Source organism: Toxotes jaculatrix, chromosome 10 (assembly GCF_017976425.1).
Source record: "Toxotes jaculatrix isolate fToxJac2 chromosome 10, fToxJac2.pri, whole genome shotgun sequence".
Lineage (NCBI taxonomy): Eukaryota > Metazoa > Chordata > Actinopteri > Toxotidae > Toxotes > Toxotes jaculatrix.
In genome coordinates this window covers 16,220,652-16,239,082 of record NC_054403.1, presented here as the reverse complement: position 1 = coordinate 16,239,082, position 18,431 = coordinate 16,220,652, and the positions used below count along the sequence as shown (strand labels likewise).

The 18,431-nt window shown below is 40.1% G+C and overlaps 1 protein-coding gene across 2 annotated transcripts in view; it reads right to left on the bottom strand.

Annotated features, from left to right (window-relative positions):
- The window catches only part of ahnak (AHNAK nucleoprotein), a 33,166-nt gene extending 22,577 nt beyond the window's left edge, over positions 1 to 10,589 (bottom strand). For both annotated transcript variants that reach the window (XM_041047601.1, XM_041047602.1), the window contains exons 1-2: positions 10,369 to 10,589; positions 2,377 to 2,439 (exon numbers count right to left, since the gene is read on the bottom strand). The gene's annotated coding sequence lies outside the window, so the exon portion shown is untranslated. The remainder of the gene's footprint in view (positions 1 to 2,376; positions 2,440 to 10,368) is intronic.
- Positions 10,590 to 18,431: the final 7,842 nt, after the last annotated feature.

The window sequence follows — 18,431 nt, the reverse complement described above, 5'->3', positions numbered from 1 at the left end:
TAGTTTGTTGGACCCGGTCCAAGGACACATAACACGCAATGCACCAATTAACGCAAGTCAATAAATAGACTGGTCCTGCATGATGGGGAATACTGGAAAATGCATGCAATGCTTTGAGGTAATATTAAGGCCTCTTTTCAAAATAGCCTTTCGCAGACTCTCAGGACTGGGTAAGAAGGGCCAGGGCCACTGACAGTGATAATACCAGAGATAGGGATGGTGTTTATGCCAAACATGACGCCAAGCACTCGCAGGCATCCACAACCTGCTCCTCTTCCCCCTCTCTCTCCCTGTTTACTCCTCCCTCTTTCAATCACATTGTGTGTCAGAGTGACTTTACTGGACCTTGAAACATGAATCTTATCAAGACCTCAAGCTTTACTATATCCTTACTATGTATCGTGTACAGCTGAAATTTGTGACTATGGATGGGACAAATAAGGCAGTTTGCAGTGCTGAAAATTCAGTTTTACCCAATTAATTCATATAGATCAAATTCCACTCAGGTCAGCTGACACTGCCAGTTACAGTATCTTAGCCAGGCCCCTCTGATCCCAGCTTGAGAGTATTTGGACTGAACCAAAAGAATTTGTGTTTTCCCCATGGGTCACAGTGAAGCTCAGTTTACACATCCACCTCCTCTCCTCACTCAGTAAATGAAAACAGACAAAAATAGCTGAAAAACTTTTCACATGATCTTGGTTTCCTCACTTTTTCATTCTTCCACATGCTTCTCAGGGCTTATTGATATTGCATGGAACTATTTAGCTCTCACAAAAATTTCCCAAGAGCAAGGGAGCCAAAAACAGTTTTCTTATTCATTTCTCAATCTCTTACTCAAAGGGATAACCTCAGGACACAAATCTCTTACTTTCCCTCTTTTTCTTTGTCTTCCCTCCTGATCCATCGGTCTATTTTCATGCATAATCACCTTTCATATTAAAACTTCTCTTCCGCCTCCCACATTTTACCCTTGCTCTGAGGCTCTCCACGAGAGAGAGTGAACTATTTGGGCCGTCCTTGTTCTCACAGCTTTGACATATTCCTGGCAGCAAGCTACAGGGAGGAGTTGAGGCTCACAGCAATATAGAAGGGAAGGAAGGAACTTAAAGAGAGGGACGGAGATAGAAAGAGGCGGAAATGGTTAAAAAAAATGAAAGTGAGCAAGTTTACAAGTAAGAAAGGGGGAGGAATGGCGATGAAACCGCTCTGTGGAATGTTAACCTACAGGTTAACAGAGAAGAGGGGGTAAGACAACCAAGTAATGAAAAATGAAACTAAAATTTGGGGCTATCACTGAAAAGTGTTCTCAGAGGTTTACAATACCATACTGTGCACAGGGCATCCTGAATATTTATAGGAAATTCTCCTTTTCCTTTTTCATTCTTTACTAAACTTAGTCTGTAATGTCAGAATCTCCCTTAAGACAAGCTTAGAATGAGCCTGAAAAAAGCATATATGATATATATGATCTTCATACGTGTTCAGGTGTGGTTTGTCTCTGTTCTTAAGGTCATGAGACAGGCAGACAGTCTGTGACTCAGAGCAATCAGGAAGCATGACAATCAAACAGTCCTCTATCCCCTTCATTTCTCTGTCTTTCATGTTTGTGAGTGACATGACCATTGTCACATGTCTTTAAATTTGATTAGTGATGTCATCTAAAGCATAGTTGAAGGACAGACAAAATAAGATTTTTCCAAAAAGCCTTGATAAAAACCACGGAAGAAGAGAGGAAATTAGGGTAAAGGGAGATATATGGGCTTGTCTATCTATCATATTTTATTATGGCCTGGTATGTGTGTTGAGCTAGGGGCAAAGTGGGGACAGCCAGCCAGACAAAAGCTTCTGTTAACTGAAGTGCAACCACAGAGCATTTCTGGACACGCCTCTCTCGTGGCTTGTCATTGGCCTACAGAATCTGCATACGTTTTGGGATTAGTATAACTTTTCCCTCCGCTCAAAAGGAATCAAGCTCCCACAGACACCGGCTGCAAACAGTTAAAGCAGTGTTAGCTTGGCGGGCTTTTGGCAAGGTTGTTTCATAAGAGGGGGAAAGGGGTTCGAGCGGAACAGGTGGTCGCTGGGGGAGGAAGGAGGGGTGCGAGAGGAGGCACGGGGAGCAGAAGCAGCCAAGTGTCAGGTTTCCACAAGGCAGGCCTTTCACAGCTGAATGACGGTGGCATGACCTTCCAGGTTCAAAGGAGGCTTTGCAACAAACATTCCAACAGAGATTTGGCGTCTGCCCTGCATAATAGAACACTGTTCTAAGGTGACACTGACTAGATTATCTTGCAGTGGAGAGATTGGTAGAAAGAAATTATGCTTTCTTTGCACCCCAGATGTGGCGTGTGTCTTTTACATCTGGACACTTACCTTGGATTGCTCAAGCAATGCCAAGGGCTTCAGTCTGATGCTGTGTTGCTCCTTTCTTGACTTCTGTGGACAAAAACAACAAAATTGGACTTTATTTAATATGATTTTAACAATAAATAATGAAATTAAATTATCATGGGCAATACAAAAGAAACATATCTTGAATTTATTGTGCTGCTTTCTTAAGCAATAACACACCATGTTTCAGCTGCGTGTTTGACAGATAAGTCAACATATTCCGCACATACAAATCATTGTTGCATTATGAGTTGTGTCCCCACGTGGCATAAAGACACATACAGTATACTGGTGTTACAGCCAAGATTCATTCACTGTATTTCAGTGTACATGCTCGAGGAATTCTCCACGACCAATCAGATCCTTGAAAGGCTTTAATAATTAACCAACCAATGGTAGAAGTATTGACCCAGGCAAGTAATTATGCAAAACACTCCCTTTAAGTAAATAAATCCTGCTGCTTGTTTGGTGTGGCTCTCATTTCTGCAAAGGGGAGATAGACCGACACACTAACACAGCATCTATCCAGGATCCTGTTCAGTTTGATGGAATATGAAATTTAAAAAGTTAAAAAGAAGCAAATCCAGTTGTAGAGGAATTCTAAAAGGAAATGTTCTCTAAAGTATGTTTGTGAATTCTTCTGCTCTACTGTACCTCAAGTGATGACTGTGAGATAAGCCTTCCCTGCCAAGGTGTGTACAAAACCACTATAGTATAACAGTACAAACGGGCAGCCAAAATAAGGCAATATAACAATCAAATGTTGTTGCAACTGTATTCATTATTTGGACTTTAAGTTTCATTTTGCATGTCAAGTCAATCTTACTTTTACCCACTGTAACTAGCCCGAAATCTTACAAGACTTATACAGATTATTGCTTCAACCCACTGGCATATTGTGAAACAAAGCCTTCTCTTTGTCAGTCTCAGTACAAACAGAACCAGACTTGATGTATGCACAGACAGGCATCTACCGGTGGGAACATGTCCCTCAGAAAAATTCTTCTGAGACAGGCTCTCCAAACCCATCATTAACCTCCCCCTCCCCAGGCCCCCTTGTTCAATAAACTAAAGTGCTCATTACTGTGGTGAAAATTATGCCAAATAACTGTGTTTGTGAGACTGAAACCATTTCTAAACAGTCTGGTTTTAAATACCCACCCCGAACACTAAATGCAATTGAGAGAAAGTGAGCAAACATGTCATTTAAAAGCAGCGATATTGGTGCAGAGCTTGTAAAGTGATCTAAAGTTTCGCCCAAGAATGCATTGTTGTCAACTGGCTTTCTGAACTGGTCCTATACTGAAATAGATGGGACATAGCTGAGATAAATGCCAGCCAGTACGTGGTTGTCATTTTGTTTGCATAGGGAGACCTGTGCCACAGCAGCTGTGTACACACTCTATCCCATACTCTCGTTACAGAGAGGTATTCATCAGACTGCCATATTGGGAAGTCATTCAGGTGCAGGGCTCACTGAATAACAAAGGTACAAGTATCAATCTAATGCTTAGAACTGGTCTGTGTCAGTGATGCCCAAAGCAAATATCGATAAAGGTTCTGATCTCTGTGAAAGAGACTTATTTTTGTTATTGTTGATGAATGTGATTTGAATGTGATGCAACATCCAGATAAATTAAGTAAAAAAAAAAAAAATAATAATAATACAGTCTCATCCAAGTAGATTTTTTTTACAATGGCCATATCTGAGTAAACAAACTCAAAAGATAAGAAATAGGTTGCCCCACCTTCTGTACTCCTTATGTTTGGTGAGACCGCACACATAAACACAGGTATGCACAGTAGGGTGAAATGTGGTCACCAACAGTGGAGAAAGCAAATAAAAACACACGCTGTGTTGAAGAGTAGAAATACCACGCCACAGTCCACAAGGTGGATCACATTGCTCGCCTCTGCGCTCTGCTTACAGAGACAGCAACTCAGTGCACAGCCCCACCCAGGCCTCCAGTCACACACATTCCTTGATAGAGCCGTCAGGCCAGCTGGAAGGGAGCCCAGCCTCTCCCCACAGTGACTAACTCCAGAGAAATGTCCTCTTTCTCTCAGACTCTGACTTCGGCCTCATTCTATAACGCCCACCCTGCACCCTGCCTGAGTGCCCACCCCCCTGCAGTCAGTCCACCACACCCCCCGCCTCCAGGTTCTGCTCAAATAAACAAGAACACCACATCCAGTCAGATATGCACATTTAAAGGCACCCTGAAACACACTCTCTCTAACGAACGCTGAGAAGTAACACAGGACTGGTCCAACGGATCCTACTTTAATCATCCACGGTGCCATTGTTATTGTAATTGTTAATTATTTTATCAAGCTCCACCTGTGCTTTCACTTTATGCAACTAACGACACTTTGCACCGCACTGTAATTTACTTCCACATTTATCTGTTCTTCTGTGCCTTTAGGGCACAAAACCTGGACTATTCAACTGTCATAGTTTATACTTAAGTAGGTCACAGCACACTGGAAACTGATCAAAGTGGTGTTAGTCAATTCATCTGGTTGATTGCCAAATCTAATCAGTTTGGTGAACAGAAAACAGGAGCAGTGTGACAATGATTAAAGCTAAGTCGTAAGTGAATCAGGCACAGCGGTGCTGGTGAGTGATAAGATTTGATTATGAGCAAATAAAAAGGCCTCAGTGCAGAGAGGGAAAGAGCGAGGAGCAGTGACCATGTTCAGTCTTGTTGTCAAAACAAAATAGGCTCTGTGTTCCCCCTCTCTGCATTGTAGTTTGACACAGCAAGTAGAACAAATACAAAAAGAGACAGCAGGCCCCAGCAAAGGTTCACTCTTCCCTCAAAATGTAGATAGGACATGCATGTGTGACGCATATAAAAGGAATGCACGTCAAAATAAATGGTTCTTTTCTGCACTCCATAGTCCACATAGCCCTAAACCAAACCACAAGTCCTGCAGAAGACCAAAGCCTGCCCACTGACGCCAACTTGGCCTGCTGCTGATTAAACCATTGTGACTTTGGCAGGAGTCGTGCACCAAATGGAAAAACTGATGAAAACTCTTAAAACACTCTTCTCTTGCTTTAATGAGATCACAAACAAGATCAGGGGTTGCATTGAGAATACATTCAAACTCTCCCTTGATTTTCATGTAAATTATATTTAAAGCCTAATGTTCATAAAAGGACAGCAGCTGAAAGGTTCTATACTGTATGAGATGGTAAGTGCCAGATAGCTCATGGCTCATTTGATTACTCATTGTTCTCTGTTACACCCATAGACATCCAAGAAGGGAGGATCTCATTTTGTATTTCTTCTCCTTGGGTTTCTTCCATTTTTTCCTCATGCTCTAAGGTTTTAAGGGGAGTTTTTCCTTGTCTCCTTAGGAACTTCGCCTGCGTCATAACTTATTACTGAAGTTGACCTGGAAATATCTCTGAGACTTTATATGTAATATTGGGTTTTGCAAAACAAAAGTAATAATAATAATAAAATTAAATTAAAATTAAAAGAAAAAAAAAAGAAAACACAACAGTAGCATTTTTTGCAAGAATGAAACAAAACATTTGACTATATCTGAAGTTCTGAAATGAGAAGTGATTCTGGGCTGGTTCCTACAGGCAGTTTCAGAGCCAAGAACATTGAGCAACTAGCAAAGTAAAAAATAGGATGAAGAAAAGCAACGCCGTGTTTCTTTTGCACAGAGACGGGAAGAATAACTTAGATGAAGATGGCACAACTTGCATAACTAGTTATGCCAGAGAGAGAGAGAAAGAGAAAGAGTAGAGTCAAAGTTTGTACAGTTCTGCCACAAAAGACATCCATGCCAACCTTATATAGGCTATGTCATGTGACTGTCCAACTTAAACTCAAATTAGTTTGGCAATTTAGTCAGGATTTGTTTCAGTCTTCCACAGCTGCTGTTTGAAGAAGAACAAATGCAAGTCTATTCATGGAGCTGGAGGCGAAAAGGTTAAGAGGAGGGCTACATGGCAACCATAGCAGCAGAACGTGTGTGTGTGTGTATATACACTACCTTAGCTTTAGAACTTGAAGCATAAGCATTGCTTTAGGATTTGTATTCATACTTTGTATTTAGACCGCACCAGAGTAGTGCAGAGCTGTTTAGAACAAGAGAAAGTGTTGGATTGTGAGGGTTAGGGGTGAGCGCCATCCTTGAGTCTCTTGTGCCAGATAAAGTAAGTCTAAACAAAGCCGAAAGCATTTCTAAATTTACATTCCAAGCCCTGCTGCCCTGACATTTTGGACGCCTCATTCTAAATGGAGTTTTTGCAACAGATGCTGCATGTCAACAGTGTTTGTGGGGGTTGGAGTGCAGGTCAGACAGTTAGTTGGGGGGCAGGTAAGCAGTGAAGAACAGCATGAGTTATGTAAGATTTATTGTTCTTAGATAGTTTCGTATCGCAGATGTTTGGCTGAGCAGTGGGGAAAGTTATTGGCTTATCAGAAAAAAATATTCACACCCCTTTTAAAATTCCATGCTTGCAACAGTCCCACCAAACTCGAAGCTACAGTCAAGTCTGCACTGTGTGCATGTGCATGGGTGTGACTTACAGGGGTATTATGTGTGACTTGTGATGACTGTCTCATCATACCTCTCAAATCACTATTTCTCAACAACAAGGCAGCCAATGCTAATGATAGGCACTCCACAGAGCATACTGAGGGCATGCTGAAACATTCCAAACCAGCAGTGGATGGATGAGAAGGGAGTGGCTGCTGGGTGGATTGCCTAGAAAGACTTTCTAAAATCACACACTACAGTTAGATGTTTATTTGCAGCTGGAGGAAAACTAAACTTCCCTCCCTGGAATGGTTGTGTATCTACAAATTCTCTATTGTCTTTAACTGATCTTTAGGATGGGATTTCAGTGAGTCTGCTGGAACTTCAGGATATCCGAAAGCCCAGCTTTGAATTCTAAATGAATGCCAAGTGTGAAAAAAAATAAGCAATAGTTTGATTGCAATCATCCTCCCTTCTTTCAGCTTATTTTTTACATCCACCTCCCTCTTTTTGCCTCTCCACACCGTCCCTCCTTCCAACCACCCACTCAACAAGCCCATGAGGAAATGGCAGAGGAAGTGTGCTAGAGAACAGTTTCTTTCCGTTTCACACTGGCACGGCTGAGTAAGACCGCTCCTCTCGTCCGTACTGCCAGTCAACGGGGCAAGAATATGTAGTCGCTCTGGTGGAATGCTGTGATAAATATTTTGACATGGTCGAGCTTAGACTCCAAACAGTCATGAAGCATGTCCTTTTCTTCGGGCTAGTAAAGATGCTGTTTGTCACATGGGTGGCAAAGGCAACAAACTCACCATGAGTGGCACTCACAGTGGGATGTCGGCTATGACGACTAAGCAAGATTTTATGAATAAAGCTTTTTCAAAATTTTAAAATTACCCACAAAATGGGCATCAGTGTGGGATTCCAAATGTCTTACATCAATTTAGGTGACAACTTAGTATAGCCTCTATAAAACTGCAGTGGTAGACAGTGCAAGTATTTAAATAAACAGTATCCACCCCAGGCCAAAACGAGGCCTCTTTAACTGACATTTTAGCATTAGGCGTTTTAGCTGCAGGCAGCCAGGAACCAGTTCTGAAAGTTTCCACGTTTCTAATTTAAGTATCATATTTATTTCGTTTTAATGAGTTCATGCCCTTTCTGGCAGCAAAGTTCTCCTCCAACTTTAGTAACATATGTAATGCAGTATTTCTCTCTATCAAGGAAAGCATACATTTTTTGAAATGCAAAGAACACTAAACATAATATAATTTAAATGACATTTTACAATCCAAAGACCTTTTAGCCCTGTGTCACTATTTGTCTCTTCAAGCAGGCTATGCCACAATCAATCACCTTGACGGGAGCAATTTGCGAAACGCCAGACATTTACAGCTGTGGGGCGCTCAGCATGAGTTAAGTGAGCATTGTAGAAAAGATTGTGCAGAGTGGAGCACAAAGCAGTTCTCTCTAACACTCTGTCTTTTGGGTGTGGCAAGAGGGCGCAGTGGAGGACAGGCAATGGCACACAGAGAAATTTTACTTCAATAGACAATAAAAGGATTATGTCTAGTCTGGATTTTTTATCTGGTTTTTTTTTTCCTCAACTCGAACAACTACATCACATCAAACACAGTCCAGAATATATGTGATGAGTCAAGCTTGAACCACACCTGGAAAGATGCCATTTAAATATACGCTAGGCGGAAAAACTTTGCTCAACTTTTGGGTTTATAAAATGCGTTTCTCGCTTTCTACAAATGTGAGAAGTCTTCGCTCCCCCTCTATGCCTCAAACCTGGTTTCAATTAGCTTGTCTTTCCAAACCACTACATTCCATTACTCCCCTCCTCGCCCCCCGCCCCGCCCATCCCCCCTCACTAACTCACTCCCTGGCTCTCTTTCCCCGTCTTCCTCCCTCCCTCTCCTCTTCTTCCCCTTCTTTCCTCCCATGCACACCCTGGCCAGTAGCCCAGGTTAAGAGACCCAAGGTAAAGGACAGAAAAAGAAATCTCTCTCTTCTCAAGACTTTAAAAAGTAAGCCATAAAAAAACATACACGCCTTGGTACAAAGCAGCAGTGATAGTTTTCAGCTTTCTCTTATGTAACACCAGGAGGTCAGCCTTGTTCAAAAACTGATTTATATCATACTGAGAAGCCTCGAGTTCACCACATTCCACAGAAGCAGAAAAATGCCCATATATGAGATTTTCATTCTTCCATATGACTGATGATTATACAGCACCCTACAACCACATGCCACAGGAAAAGAAAAAGTTATGATTAATACTGTTCATTTTGCTGGAACACCCTGGATAACCCATGAAAGCCCTTTGGATGTGCTTGGAGAGACCCACTGCAGCAACCGTCTGCAGCATGTATGGGGTTTTTTTTTTTCTTTCTTTCTTTTCCTTTTTTTTTTGGGCTGTAAAGGGTGTGCCTCTACAAGGAGACAGCAAAGCAAGGAGGGAGGGAGAAAAAAAGGAGGGTGCGGAGGGAGGTGAAGGAGAGGAATCCACACCCAAGCCTGTTGCTGCAGGCTCTCATAGGGAAGTACCTTTATGCTTTAAACGTCCAAGTCTCAGCAAAGGGCGTTGGACAGATAAGAGAAACACCTGATCGATAATATCAGCGCACACAACAACTCTTTTATCTTTCCGGCAGTGCTTCCGTTCAAACTTTAACTAGTGTGTGGGATATTCCAGTGCTGTAAAAAACTTTGTTATCCCAAAGGCTTATTGATTGTGTATATAGAAAAGATATCCGTGTTGCACTATAGTCAAATCACTACACAAATAAAGAGTGAGGAGGTGTTACCTCTCACATCCAGAGGGACTAAAACCATATGAAGATACTCATATCCTCTCTAGAAAAGTGGTTTCAGCACTTATATGCACCTTGGATAACAACCTTTGTGTGTAGTTAACGGAAAAGTGAAGTGCGCAACTCCAGACAAATCCTCAGCATTCATGTGGTGGCTGTGGGTACACACCCACTTCTCATGTGCTGCACTATTTTAAATCAGTATTTAAATCTGATGATGATATTCACACAAAAGTACCACCAGTTTATACCTTCACAGAAAAACTCTGAAGTAATAATACATACATTTTTTATTACTATAACTGGACAGCACTGCAAAACTTCCCTATAGGAAAAACCATAGGATGCCACAGGATATATACACATAAGTTAGACAAAGTCACTGCAATCTCACCACTAATACACAGTCTCACCACAAGTGCCCACTGGAATATTACAGGAATGCTGAACTCACAACTGTGATGCTTTTGTAACTTAGTTGTTTAAACTTTGGTCAAGTTATTGTAGGGGACTTTCTATTTTGTTGCACAATTAAATTTTAAGCAAAGTACAACTGGCAACAAAGTTCAGAAACACAGATTAAAAAAACAAACAAACAAAAAAAACATTTACTTCAATTTGAGTAAAGAAAAAAGTGCATCTTTACCTGTGCGCAGATTTTGCGCCCAAGAAGCCTCACACCAGCTTGAGCATCCTTGAAAACGTGTCCTCTCCCCTTCTCCCCAGCCCAAGAAAAGCGGTTCTTCCAGTCACAACTTTGCAGTCAGTTAGGATTCTGTCACTCCTTGATCTACTAAGTTTCCAGGGCGTTTTCTCTCCCTCTCTCCCTCCCTCCTCTGCTGTGAGTTGATTTTAACTTCTTTTTTTCTATGTGGCTGCTCCTCTGGGCTGAGCAGAGTGGTTGGACAGGGAGCTGGGTAGGGCTCCTGGTTTGCTGAGGGAGGGGAATGCAGGGGAGGGAACCGGTGCGAGGGAGTGGTCCTTAACAGCCGTGGGACCACCCACTGCTTCACATAGAGGGCTCAGATGACATGCAACAGGAAAAGTAACTTCTGCTTTAAAAAATGAAAGAAAGATGTTAATTCATTGTAAAACACCAACATCAAATGTCCATAAATACCCACATTTATTGTTGCCAATAGGAAAACCAAAACTTTTGACTGTTTTGAGGTATCTCAAGGACCGGGACGCGTTTCACTTTTACCAAAATGACACCCATACACAAGGGCCAGCTTTTTATTGCCTCGCATAAATGCTTTTATACATTTATGCAAGGCAGTGCAACAGTCAAAGTCCACTTTATCATTTTTAATCTTAGCTTCCTGTCATTCTATTTGCTATTATTCTATCTATTTACAAACATAAAAGCTGTTTAAATTGTTTTTCATCAGTTTTTGTTTCACATTTCAGGATAGGAGTGAAGTACACAGAGTAACGCACCACAAAATGGGTATCATATGATAGACAATGACATAAACATGTTATTACAGCATTTAAATTACTGCAAACACACTGACACAAAGTTATCATTAACAAAATGACTCAGGAATCAGTCCTTTACTTACATACAAAGGGCAAAGCTTCTATTTACAAGACAGGATTTTCTGTCTTTGTTTCTCAGTTTGTTTTAACAATGGCCACCGTGAACTAGATCTTACTGTATTGCAATGGCTGCATGTTTTATATTAAATAACTTTATTTGTGTTTTGGATTTAAAAAGTAAGGTTTGTTAGATCACACCTTACATATTTTTGTTATTTTTCTGTCACATTTTTTTAAAGATGAAAACAGCAACTGTAAATTTAATCTCAGTAATTGGTGGCAGGAATACCAAACTGTCTTCCCTGCATAATTTAAAAATAGCCAATGTCACATGAAAGATATTTTTTTAGAGTGAAACTCTTCTTATTCTAAGAATATTTTTCAGTCATGATGCAATAAACAGTTTAATTTTTCTTTCCTCTCTCACAATACTGTTGCAGAGTATTTGTTAGTCTTTGCACAGAGATACAGGTCTTGTCTCTACAAGCTCTAATGCAGCCAGCCAAAGCAAACAGGGGTGCATCCTAACTCACTCTGAATATTAAATTATTTTTCTTCCCACACTTCATTTTGCAAGTTTTGTTTTAGAAAAGTCAAAACACTGCAAATGATCACCAGGAGTTCTAAAATGGCAAAGCTGAAATTGTGCATCTGTTTCAGAATGATGGAGAGATCGAAGAGACGACAGGAGCCTCTGAGACAGAGTCATATTGGGTGGTGCCTCAAGTTAATTCATCCTGGGATTACAGGTAATATTAGGTCAGCAAATAAGACCTTACAAGTTTAGAGATGAAAATGTCTGATAAAGCATGAGTTCAGTAACTAAAACAATATTTTAGGTGCGTAATTATCGCACACAGCCCAGTCAGATGAACTCAAGTACCCCCCTCCTCGACACCATCTATCACGTTCCAAATGTGTCAGTGTTTAGGTCACTTTGTTAAAGTTCACATGTGTCTTACTACCCCTCAGAGAGCTGAGCATTTAAACCATTTATCCATTTTTTTTTTAATCTAACATTTATCCACATCTTTTAGTTTTGTATTTCAACTACGCATCACTTTTAACAAACTTTCAGTCATCGTTCCATTATGTTTAACCATTTCAACCATTTTCTCCATTACTTTTAACTATTTCAACCACTTATCCATTACTTTTCACTAACCATTTCAACCATGTCTCAGTTATTTGTAGCAAGCTATTTCAACCATTTCTCTTAACGAGTCATAAAAATGTATGCATTGCTTTGAGCTAACTATTTAATGCATTTATTATTAATTTTATGTAACCAGCTGAACTGTTAATGCATTCATTTAAGCTATCGGTTCAGACCATTTATCAATTACCTTCTCTGCTTGCTTGCTAGCCAGTTTTCACACACTCTCAGTAATAGCTTTACAGTGTTTGGGTGTTACAGCTGACTCAATATGAGGAGATATATTTAAATCAAACTGCAATTTTTATTTCATTTTATTTTTGTTTTTTATTAGTCTATAATTTTTCCATGTGCCTCCTTGCAATTGCAGAAGCACCCCCTCATGTACAGTGCCACTGGATAGAACACAACGATTTAGGATATGTGTGCAAATGGGATGTGACGGGAAATGTGGATGTATGTGCATGTATGTGTAAATACGCGTGTGCTTGTTCAGCTCTCACATCAGTGTTCAGCGTCCTTGAAACCCCCTTACCACCTTGCCCACATGTCGCACCCATGTTGTGTGAGGAGAATTAGCAAACAACATACAAGCAGTAGAATAAGCACAGAGGAAGTTACTGCGTGGCTTTGTATGGAGCAAACAGGGAGTGGCACGCGTGCTTGCACATGTGCGCACACACATATTTTAATATTACCACATTACACCATCTTCCTCGAGAGCTCTGATTTTGTTTCCTCTCAAAAACAAAAAAACTGGGTGCAGCTTACCCACAAAAACAAGAAGAACCCACTGCTTGTGTGTGTGAGTGTGTGTGCATTTTCTTCTTATTGTGTACGTGCTGAGATAAAAGCAAGTATGTGTGAGACGAGCAGGAATCCTGCTCAGTATGAAGTGTGGTATTGCTTCACTCTTTGGACTGCAGCGGTGCTTTAAACAAACAATTCTACAGGACAGTGAAAAATGCTCTTAACATCAAACACTATGGGCATCAATATTTTTGAAAACACATTCTGTGAACAAGAAGGTGAACAACATGCATTACATCATTTTATTGACAGCAGAGATCCTTTTATTTTGTCTACATATTTTTTTAAAGCAACCCTCTGGCGCTTTTGTACAGAATTTAACAGTATTAGCTTCAGAACTGCATCACTGCATCGGCAAAAAGGATCACCCTCCTCACACAAAGTGTCCTGCTACTGCACCTGTTTGCTCTGCTCCACGCATGTTTGACTTACTGCCAGTGAGGTGTGGCTGTTGTTGCCTTTGAAGAACAGTTTCAGCTTAGAGCAATTGATGCTTCCAGACGGACAACTCCCATGAACTGTGCACATATAAACAGCGGGACTCCTGTCCGAACTGTGTGCTGCTCAGCGACTTTTCCGCAGGTTTTGAATGTTTATGGTCATATAACAGCCCCACAGTAAACACTTGCCCTGCTGCTTGTTTTTTTTTTTTACTGCTCAGAATGACCATCTTTTTGCACTTTCACTCTTACTCAACAACTCATTCTTAAACTGATGAGGTAAATCTAGATTAAAAATCCTTTATCACTGTTTGATTAGCTCTTATTAATTCTGAACCAGTCAACATCAGGAGTTAGAGATCAAGATAAAGATAAGTAGAAGAGAATGAGCTTTGAGATAACTAAAGTGTGGACTGTTCAGTAGGGATAAAACCGAACATTAGGGAGATGTCCTGAATATTTTGAACATCCAGTGCCTGTTTGTACAAACTCAATCCCCTCTGCTTGTCACTGCTTTGTGGCAGGTCACTCTAGTTGAATACAAGGATATGTGGGAATGGGTGTGTTTCCTGGTCCTAGGTGTGTCAGCCAGTGTGAACCAACGCAAATAGTTTGGCTCAGACGCACGATGAGTCACGGCCCATGACTACAATGAAAACAGGGCAGCTCAGACTGTAGGGGAGAGGAAAATCAGAGGATTAGAAGGGGATGGACGGTTGAATGTGTGTGCGTGCGTGTGCGTGTGTGTGTGTGTGTGTGTGTGTGTGTGTGTGTGTGTGTGTGTGTGTGTGTGTGTGTGAATGGCATCTGCATGTGCTTGTTTGTGTACGTGTCAGTGTGTGTGCGTGCATGAACAAGGTAAGGGAAGTCACATGGCACTGGCCTGAGCAAAGCTCTAACTTGTGATATGATTAAAAAAAACTGACACCACACCTGGACCTAATGATTATTTTAATTCTATCAAATCTCCTTGAGCAACTGTTTGGCTGTGCCTACAGACATAGCAGCCAGATGGGTGGGAGCTGCACATTTTATTGTGTAAAGCAGGTTTAATCAGACACAAAGGATTATCTGAACACAGTTTTTAACCCAGTGGAATTTGCAATAGTTTTGAAAATAGCTGGTAAAGGTCAAGATGTGGTCAAAAATCTTGTATTATATTTGCAAAATGTCACAGTTATTAACTGAAATTCTTTCCTAAATTCAAACAATTCAAGCAGTGTACTTGGCAAATGGCCTGTCTGCCATCAAGATAATTTGTGAGAGCATGAAATACAATAGAAGGATTTTATTCCAAAACAGAATGTAACTCAGTGTTTGCTGCTCTTTATTCTTTTCCTTATCTTTTATCTTCTTTTTGTTTTGTATGTTTGTTATAGGTGACTACCACAAAATTATTGTCAAATGAAAATGACAAATTGCAAAGTATTTTCTAAGTGTAATCAGTAACTTATATAATTCTGTAGTTGCATGTGTGTCACATTTTTAAAGTGCTGGTGTCTGAGTGACTTAATTGTCTTCTGTTCTGAAATAGAAGAAGCACTGGTAGTAATCCCAAACAAAATAGCAATTTACATTAACAGCAAATCTATTCAAAGCGTCTCCTTTCACTGAAACTGATCTTTTTTGCTGCAGTTGTGGTAGCCAGAAAACGTCAATAAACTTAAAAGTTGGTCTAGTCAAGCTAACAGTCCAGTTTGCATCTGGAAAGATCAGTGTTAAAAGCAAGCACTTTACTACACAATCCAGATTGTGAGCAAATAGACGAGTTCTTTGTTTTCTTAACTTCATTAGATTTCTTTACACAATGCAACATTGTCAATATAGTGACAAGTGTTTCACCACCCAATGCTGAAGGCACAGTCAGATAAACATTGTGAAAGAGGCATTGTCAGTGTTGAAGAATGTCAAAGGAGATGTACTACAGATTCAGCTTGTGTTCCTTATAAATGAATGTATCCACTGTTGTGGAAGATGAATCGAAAAAAGCCACAAAATTAAACAGAACAAATAGTGATCTACCACATGTTCCTGCTGCCTGCTGTTTCCAGTTTACAAAATGCAGTCTCTTCTGTTTTATTTTTATTTTTTTTATATATTTTCTCTCAGTCTTGTTACAGTTTATTTTTATTACAGTTTATAGAACTGGACTTCGGCACACACAGGAAAACTGTGTGGAAGAAAGAGCCTCCAAAAGGTAATGGAGCTACAGTCTGAGGTTGTAAAGAAAAAAATGTAATAATAAAAATCAACCTTCCACCAGTAAAAAGATTGTGTTAAGTGCAAGTCCTTAGTGATCACCTGCAGCATTCAGCTCTCAGTCCTTAGTTAAGGACAAGGACACATTTTTTAAATTTTATTTATTTACACATGATCAGTTGAATTTCTGAAGTATTTCTGAACACTTCCCTTTTTCTTTTTACAATAATCCTTACTTTTTAAAAAAAATTTAATCAGTGTGGAATGTAACTAATTCATCCAACACTTAAATGGTGTTGTATGAAGGCTACTTTATATGTGTACTTCAAGCTCTCAGAAGAAAATAATGCATGTTTTACTGCATTTATTTTATAGCTATAGTTACTTGTTACTTCACTTTACACAAAACATAATATGTTATAATTTTTATAAAATATGACTGGACAGATTGTTATAGATTAAATAAGTACTTACATTTTGCTCTATCTACTACAACAAAAAAATGTTCCAGAGCAACATTATCATTCATTTTGAGTGATGAGGCGCTACAAGAGCGGTGAGAGTGAACCAAAAACAGCAAAGCTGTAGCTAAACAATGAGCAGAAACTCTCTTTAAAGTGCCATAAAACTGAGGGGAGCTGCACATTCAGGTGATAATTTTCTGTGCATTCATCACCAGCAAACCCTTTCACAATGTCACATTGTTTTCACATTGACCTTTGAAATATTGTAGTTATAGCTGTTTGAATTACTATTTTGAATCCAGGACCTTTGCTTGCAATGGAGCATTTTTACAGTGTGGTAGCATTTAGTGTTACTTAAGCAAAGGAACTGAATATGTATTCCATCGCTGCTTATAACAGAACAATTTTCAAGCATATTTGAACAAAATTTTAAATATTAGCTTGTCAACTTTCTTTGTTTAACATTTAAATACACATTTACTCATTTGGCAGTGACTTACAAGTGAGCGGCAATGGAGAATCTTCACAGCTTAAATAGATTCTTTGTTTGAGTGAAAACTGAGTTTTCCTTGAGACCAGTGAAGCTTTAAATGTAACTGGAAAATTCCTGACTTGTAAAATTAACATGAAAGTTAATTGAAGTTGATTTAATTAGCACTGATAATTGAATTTCCTTCATCTTCTTAGCAAATTAATTAGACCACAGAAATAAAAAAAAAAACAAACTCAGAACTCAGAGAGATAATAATTCCTGTTTAACACATCAGCAAAAATTTTACCCTTAACTCAGTGAGCACATGCATTTTTTTTTTTTTGTTATACTGGATAGGACGTATTAACCATACATGTGATTCTGTGCTAGAGCCTGGAGCCCTATGAGTAAGCAAGCTGGGACTCCTCAAAACAAAGTGGACCTACAGTGACCGCTGAGAGCAGAGTGTATCCATGGAGAGGTTACAGCTACAAAGAAATCACAGTCAGCTAATGACAGTGTGCAGCACCCAAGATACACTATCTTGCAACACACAGGTCACCCCGCCTGATATTTGCCATCACCATAGTAACTCATCATTGGTAATCTTTCAGGAATTCCCCACAGCGCGTGCTCCCAAACGCACACTCATAAGCACACACTGATGATTCAGAAAAGCGAGTTGTTCCTTTGGTGCAGAAAAGAATGTAAGGGAAAAAAGGGGAATAAGAGACAGACTGAATTGTGGTTTCCACTGCAAGTTGTGAGTCATGGACACGAGGGAGGGCCGGAGGAAAAAAAAAGAGAGAGAGAGACTATTCTGGGATGGCTGCTATAGCAACATAATAAGCAAGGGGGCAGGTACTTGAAGGGATGTTTCCATAGCAATGCCCTGTGTGTGTATGGATAAATATCACATGCCACAAAGCTGTTTGTAACGTAGCAAGGAACTCTGCTCTACTTTGTTACACAAAGTTTGTAATTGTTTTTTTTTTTTGTTTCTTTTTTTTTTGTTAGAGAGGATGACACCCCCACCCCCAACTCTTCCTGTTTTTCTGATGCAGCCTAAATGGTCGTTTTCATCGGACCAGTGCTGGGAACACCTTTCACAGGTTTGGTCTTGCCACTGACATCACAATGTGCAGTAGGAGTAATAAGGTGACTGGAAAGTTGCCTTCAGGTGTATTTCCTTTTCTCAGTTGCTTTCACATATCAGCCCCGAGACAGTGAGGCAACTCCACATTTGACACAGTCACACAAATACCACTTGTGTTTCCATCTGATTGGCCTACTGTGTGATCAGTTTCTTTACAGTGTCTGACAGTCACTTACTGTTTAACTGCTTTTAATTATTGATCTAGTCGGAGCGATAAGGAGTTTTGCAAGAGTTTCTCCTCCCTGTGGCTCACCACCCATCTGTTGTGCTTCAACACAAGCAGATACCTTCCTGGGCTGCACATTCCAGTCATAGCTGTAAATGTTCCAACACTCCAACTCTTTCAAAGGGTGGGATGTAAACCACAAACAAGTCAATACGTGAAATGGCAATCAGTTCTTTCCCAAGCAGAGTTGAGGTACCCCTTTTGTTTGGAAATCTCATCCAGGTCTGAGCTTCCTCTTCCTTCA